General features: G+C 46.7%; 1 pseudogene; it reads right to left on the bottom strand.

Moving 5' to 3' along the window:
* Window positions 1-6255: 6255 nt before the first annotated feature.
* LOC118983816 (40S ribosomal protein S24-like) lies at window positions 6256-6770 on the bottom strand (annotated as a pseudogene).
* Window positions 6771-7436: the final 666 nt, after the last annotated feature.

Below are 7436 nucleotides of genomic sequence, written 5' to 3' on the forward strand. Positions count from 1 at the left end.
AATATGTTTCAAAAGTCACTTAAATAAACTCAAGTTGGAGTTGAGCATATGAGTAGAAAGCAAGAGTCTAAAAATATAAAACAGCCCTGGCTGGGTAGCTCAGTTGATTAGAGAGTCATACTGATACACCAAAGTTGTGGGTTCGATCCCTGATTAGAACACATACAAAAATCAACCAATGAATAAATAAATAAGTGGAACAACAAACCAATGTCTTTCTCTCTCTAAAAAAAAATCAATAGACTTCCGGCCAAGATGGAGGCATAGGTAAACACATTGTGCCTCCTTGCACAACCATAAAGGATGACAACAAATTTAAAAAAAAAACCCGAACTGCCAGAAAAATAGAACTGTATGGAAGTCTGACAACCAAGTAATTGAAGAAGAAACATTCATCCAGACCAGTAAGAAGGGTAGAGACAGGCATCCAGGGTGCAGAGGACTCATGGCAAGCTGGCAGCTGGAGGACCAGGGCGGGCAAGGAGGTGGCTGGTGGAGTGGGCAGTCCCACATTTGCATGCAGATAAACCAGGAGGAACAACTGGGGAGCAAGACAAACCGAGCAACCCAGTGCAAAATAAAGCCTCAAAACCTCTGACTGAAAACATCTGTGGGGCTTGAGGCAGCATAAGAAACTCCTAGTCTCACAGGAGAGTTCATTGGAGAGACCCACAGGGTCGTAGAATGTACACTCCCCACTGCAAATCAGCACCAGAAGGGCCCCATTAGCTTGTGGGTAGCAGGCAGAAGTGACTGAACAAGCAGGATTGTTCCCTCTCAGACCCCTCCCCCACATACAGCGCCATAACACAGTGTCATAGGTTGCCCTGCCCTGGTGAACACCTAAGGCTCTGAAATGGCTCAAATGAAAGAACAGATCAAAGCTCCAGAAAAAAATACAACTAAGTGACGAAGAGAGAGCCAGCCTTTCAGATGCATACACTGGTAATCAGGATGCTCATGAAATTAGTTGAGTAAGGTCACAAAATAGAGGAAAAAGCGAAGGCTATGGAAAGTGAAATGAATGAAAATATACAAGGAACCAATAGTGATGGGAAGAAAACCAGGATTCAAATCAATGGTTGGAGCAGAAGGAAGAAATAAACATTCAATCAGAATAGAATGAAGAAATAAGAATTCAAAAAAAAAAAAATGAGGAGAGGCTTAGGAACCTCCAAGACAATTTTAAATGATTCAACATCTGAATTGTAGGGGTGCCAGAAGGATAAAAGGAAGAGCAAGAAATTGAAAACTTATTTGAAAACATAATGAAGGAGAACTTCCCCAATCTGGCAAAGGAAATAAACTTCCAGGAAGTCCAGGAAGCTCAGAGAGTCCCAAAGAAGTTGGACCCAAGGAAGCACACACCAAGGCACATCATAATTACATTACCCAAGATTAAAGATCAGGAGAAAAGCATCAAGAGAGAAGGAGACAGTTACCCTACAAAGGACTACCCGCTGATTTCTCAAAAGAAGCCTTGCAGGCAAGAAGGGGCTGGAAAGAAGTATTCCAAGTCATGAAAGGCAAGGACCTACATCCAAGATTACTCTACTCAACAAGGCAATCATTTAGAATGGAAGGGCAGATAAAGTGCTTCCCAGATAAAATCAAGTTAAAGGAGTTCATCATTCCAAGCCTTTATTATGTGAAATGTTAAAGGGACTTATCTAAGAAAAAGAAGATTAAAAATATGAACAGCCCTGGCTGGTGTAGCTCAGTGGATTGAGCGTGGGCCTGCGAACCACACGATCGCGGTTCAATTCCCAGTCAGGTCATGTGCCTGGGTTGCAGGCCAGTTCCCGGTTCCTGGCAGGGGACCCACGAGAGGCAACCATACATTGATGTTTCTCTCTCTCTTTCTGTTCTCCTCTAAAGATAAATAAATAAAATCTTTTTTAAAAAGACAGAAATAAACTAAAGAATCATGCTTTTAAACTAAAGAATCATGCTTTAAAAAAACATGAACAGTTTATTGTAAAATGACAATAAACTCACAACTATCAATAACTGAGCCTACAAAAGAAAAACAAAAACAAACTAAACAAACAATAGAACAGGAACAGAATCACAGAAATGGAGATCACATGGAGGGTTATCAGTGGGGGAGGGGAAAGGACAGAAGGGAGAAAAGGTACAGGGAATAAGTAGCATAAGTGGTAGGTAGAAAATAGACAGGGGGAAGTTAAGAATAGTGTAGGCAATGAAGAAGCCAAAGAACTTACACGTACCACCCATGGACATGAACTAGGGGGCGGTGGGAATGAGGGGTGTGTGTACAGGGCACTGGGAAATAAAGGGGGGAAATGGGACAACTCTAATAGCATAATCAATAAAATATATTTTTAAATCAATAAATTTTTTAAAATTAAAGAAATTAAAAATAAGAATATTATGAAACAGAATTTAACAAGAATAAAATAGAACTTCTACAAGTGAAAACTATAGTAAGTCAAATTAAAAACTTCAGCCCTAGCTGGTATAGCTCAGTGGATTGAGCGCCGGCCTGCGAACTAAGGGGTTGCGGTTCGATTCCCAGTCAGGGCACATGCCTGGGTTGCTGGCCAGTTCCCAGCAGGGGACACATGAGAGGCAACCATACATTGATATTTCTCTCCTCTCCTTCCCTTCCCCTCTAAAGCTAAATAAATAAAATCTTTTAAAAAAAAAACTTCCCACACACAGGTAACAGACTAGATACCGCTGGGAAGAAAAATCAGAGAACTGTAGATATGACAAATTTATCAACAATAGACCAAAGAAATGAAAATGAAAATGAAGCAGAGAGCTATAGTAATCTCTCTAGCTGGGCTGCAGAGGGGACTGAGGTTGTATTTGAAAAGACAAAGGCTGAGTGTTCCCAGAACTGATGGAAGATGCAAACTTACAAAACTTGGAGTATCAACATCCTGAGTCAGATGACTACAAAGAAACGTATCCTGAGGCTCTTCATAGTGAACGTGAAAAATATCACAGAATATCTTTAATATGGGGGGGGGGGGGCTGGGGGGAGGGACAGAGAAACTGCCTTTGGAAGAAGGAGGTGTGTATTGAGATGTCTCTGGCCACAAGGCCCACGGCTCAGAAAGGACCTGGAGAGACAGGAGTGTGACCAGACTTGGGCTGGATGCGAATGTGCACTAGTGTTTGGCGTGGCACTGAAGAGCCGTACGCTGACAAAATGGTGCAAAGATACTTTAACTCATTTTTTACGTAATCATAAAACATTTCCAATTGCCCGTTTCAAGGAATATTTATAAAATCTGTTATGGGAGAGGGGACCAAGTGAAGATTCTCCAGGGCGAAGCCCCTCCATTCACAGCGCCGGCGGGGCGGGGGGGAGGGGGGGCTCGGATTTCTGCTTAGAGGGAATCTCATACCGATGCACACACTTTGGGGAATTCACCAGCGCCTCCCCACCTCCCCGAACCAGACCTGTCTCTAGGCCCCCAAGCCAGCGGCCCTGAGGGCCGGGAGCACCAGAAGGTGCCGATGCCACAGCTGCCTGTCCACCGATGGCCGCTTTGGAAACCCCACTTGTTTCTGGGCCCTGGGGAGGAAGCCGAGCCCCCTGTGGAATGGGGGCACGGTCCTCGTGGAGTCTGAGAGCTGCCACGAGCGGCTCTTGATGGCTGCTCCCGGATCCCAGGCTCAGTCCCCTTCTTTCCGTTCCACGTCCTTGCTCTGCCCTGGAGGGCCGGGAGCACTTAGAGGCGAGCGGTAGGCTCCTCGCAGGGAAGCGCGGCCCTACACCACTGAAGGTCAGGGGTCGAAGTTCCCCGAGTTCACAGAGTCCCGCTGCAAGGCTCAAACAGCGGAATGACCAGTCTCCTCCCCGGAGGCTGTGCTTTCCGGTTGACTGAGATGAGGGGGTGGGGGCGGGGGTGGGTGGGTGGGGCACTGGGTCCAGTGCAAACCTGCCGCCCCGCCAATCAAGAGCCACATTATCCGACATTTCCTTTCTCCAGGACAACTGCTCTGGAGTCAGCTCCAGGCTCGGAGTTCTGCGTCTTAAAAGACCACTTCGCAGGTCCAGTCGAGGCTCAAGGCACCCCGGCAGGGCCAGGGAGATCTGTGGGGGCCGGCCTCCAAGTTTCCGTGCGGTGCCCCGAAACCTCTTCAAACGCCAGAGGGGTGGGCAGGAGGCCACTCCTCTGCTTGAAGAGCAGAAGATGCGGCAGTTGGTGAGAGCAGAGGCAAAGGGATCCGTGGTTAATGCCAAATGCCTTACATGTCACCTACCCTATCTTTAACATCTACTTGGATTTGACCTCCCTGGGCCCTCATTGGTCCAGGCTTCTGGCTGGGACGTCCCGCACAACACAAGACTATATCCAAGTTCCAGTCGGTTAAAAACGTTTATAAAAATCTCCCACCTTCTGGTTTCCAGGAAAACTCGTAAGAGATGGGACCTGGCGAAGGTAGCCCGCCCAGATCCAATGCTAAGAGCCAGCAGTTCCTGGAACCCGGGTCCTCTGTCTTCCGTGCACTTTTGGGCTGGGAGAGCAGGACTGGGGCGCTGAGTGGGGCTGTGCAGCTTCAGCCCTCCACCTCGGGGATCTGAGGCGGAGTTTCAATTCGGATGCAGGGGAATGGAGCCTCAGCACCCTGGTCCCCTTGCTCAATCAAACAAAGACCTACTTCAATTTGGAGCTTCCAGGGCATCAGGCCGCAGAGCGCTGGGCTTGAGCACCACATGTCGTCACTATAATTTTCTGCTAGGGTAAAATCATACACGTAACAATAATGCAAGCTTTAATTTGGCAGTTTCTATCTGACAGGACCAGGCTAGGCACTTATATCAACTGAATTTAGCAACCTTTCAGGTATAAACATATGGGAAAACAGATGCAGAGAATTTAGGAAACTTGTCAAGGTCACCCAGCTACCAAGTGTCAGGTCCTGGATTCAAGTGGCCTCTCTCTCAGGCATGTTGGTACCTCCCCATGTTACAGCCAAGCCCCTGGTGATCCTGACCTGAAGGGCCCCCGAGTGGGCCCTTATGCCCTGCCTCTGCCCCTATATGCTTAGCACAGTTTTTCCACAGGGCTCTTAAAGGACCCTGTGGGTCACCCACCCCAGTAGTCTTCAGACCAGAGCCCAGCTGGTGGCAGTGACCCAGATCTGATGACCAACACCATGCATGCTGGCTGCCCAACTGGCACCATAAGCTGTACCGACAAATGGTTTCCTTATTTCCAGTAGATTTGGGGTTTTCATTAGTTAACTATACATTTACCCATTTTCTATGTGGTAACAGGCATATTTTTTTGCCTGCCCAATGTCCTTCCCCTGCTGTCTTAGTGACAGCACTTCCCTTTCTTTGGGGGAAGGGCTTCTCCCGTCCTATCTTCATAGAAGTGACTGGTGGAGCGACCAACCACTGCTCCCCATGTGACCCAAATCAGGGCACTTACGTTCCCCTGGGTGTTTCCTGTAGCTAGAAGTAAGCCCTTCCCCCTGGACTGTAGCGTGGCTGGGCGAGTCTGAGGCCAATACAGGGACAGGGGCCCAGACTAGTCTGGGAGAGAGGGAGGGAGGAGGAACAGGGGATGGGAGATGGGGTAGGGGGTTGGAGAACGGGGATGAGAGAAGAAGCGAGAGAGAGAGCCTTGTCTGTGTCAGACCCGCATTAGCTGCCCCTGCGTTCAGCTCCAGCCCTGATGTTTCGTAAATTTATTACATGCAGGGATAATTTCCTCCATTTAGTCTAATGCAAGTTTAAAACAGCTTCTTTGACTCTTGCAATCAGAGTCCTAGATAATATTCACATTACATTAACCACTTCCAAACTCGGAATATTCAAAACAGAATAAAGCCAGCTCCCTCATACAGTTTATTTTGAGTTAATCACAGACTCACTCCTTTTTCACAAGAAGGTGAGAAAGTAATACAGAAAGGTCCCATGTGCCCAGCAGCCAGCTTCCCCCGTACTGGCGCTTCACCAGGAAATTGATATTGGCACACTAGTTAACTAGCCTACATACCTTACTTGGATTTTCCCTCTTTTGCACATACTTCTAAAAAATGCCCCTGTGTATAATTCTATGGCACTTTATCACATGTATAGATTCACATGACTCAAGACACAAAACTCCTGTCACCACAAAGGAACTCCCTTGATGTCATAGCGATAACCTTCTCTCACCCTCCGCTACCACTGGTCTGGTCCCCATCTCTATACTTTTGATATTTCTAGAATGTTATAGAAATGGACTCACACAGGTGTGTGAACTTTTGAGACTGGCTTTTAAAAAAAATTCTTAGTTTATCAATCTTCTCATGAAAAATCTGCATAATCACCACAGATAAAGTCACTGAAGAATCTTTACTCCTTCTTTTTGCCTGCACCAACACTGGCCTTTGCAGTTCCCCTGACTTTCTTCATTCTGTTCTTGCATTCCTTTCTCTGTTTTCTTGAGGTCTTCTTCTTCTCATATAGGCCATGTCTTGTGAGTCTGTGTTTGGGCTCATTTTTCTTTGCATAGTCCAAGGAATCATAAATCATGCCAAAGCCAGCTGTCTTGCCACCACCAAAATGGGTTCTGAATCCAAACACAAAGATGACATCTGGTGTGGTCTTATACATTTTGGCTAGTGTTCCCAAATTTCTGTCTTGGGTACTGTTGCCTGGCCAGGGTGAAGGACATGAATGACCATTTGCTTCCGCTGAGGTAGTCTGTTGGTCATGAACTTCCTGGTCCGGATAGTCACTGTGTTGTTCATGATGGCTGCCGATCTTCAAGCAGCAAGGCAGGAAAAGAGCAAGACTGGCTTATTTATAAAACTTAGAATAACGTCCTTGAAGTCCATCCAAGCCACTGTGTGTATTAATTGTTGACTCCTTTTTATTGCTGAGTACTATTCTATTGTGTGGATGTACCAATTTGTCACTAGTTCAATCTAATAAAAGTTCTTTACTCGGATATAGGGGTATAAAATGTACATAAGGAAAAAAGAAGAACACTCAGTCATCCAGGCCCACACATTAAGCTGTGAATGCCTGGGACCTTATCTCAGACACCCCAGGGTGACATCTGATATTGGTCAGTTTTCTAATCATTAGAAATCATCTGAACTTTTGATATTGGTCAGTTTTCTAATCATTACTGACCCTGCCAGCCCACCCTCAGGTAAAATGCTCGAATCATACAGAAGCCCCAGAAAATGCTTTATGATTCAAGGAAAGTTCACTGACCATGCAAGTAGCCCAAGCCTTCCGAGCCTCTGCCGTTCTGTGCTCCGTCACAAAGTCTCCCCAGTGGTTGTCTGCCACCCTGGGCCAGACTGAAGGGAATCTGACTTTTGCTCCATCCCAGATGTGATGACTCAGACGGAAGCCAGTGGTGACACCTCAGGGGCAATGTAGGCCGGGGGACGGGAAACCTCGCTTTGACCTCTGACTCAGCCACCCAGCCCTTCCAGACAGGCCTTCC

Source organism: Sturnira hondurensis, unplaced genomic scaffold (assembly GCF_014824575.4).
Source record: "Sturnira hondurensis isolate 20B ecotype Veracruz unplaced genomic scaffold, ASM1482457v3 Scaffold0003090, whole genome shotgun sequence".
NCBI classification, from domain to species: Eukaryota; Metazoa; Chordata; class Mammalia; order Chiroptera; family Phyllostomidae; genus Sturnira; species Sturnira hondurensis.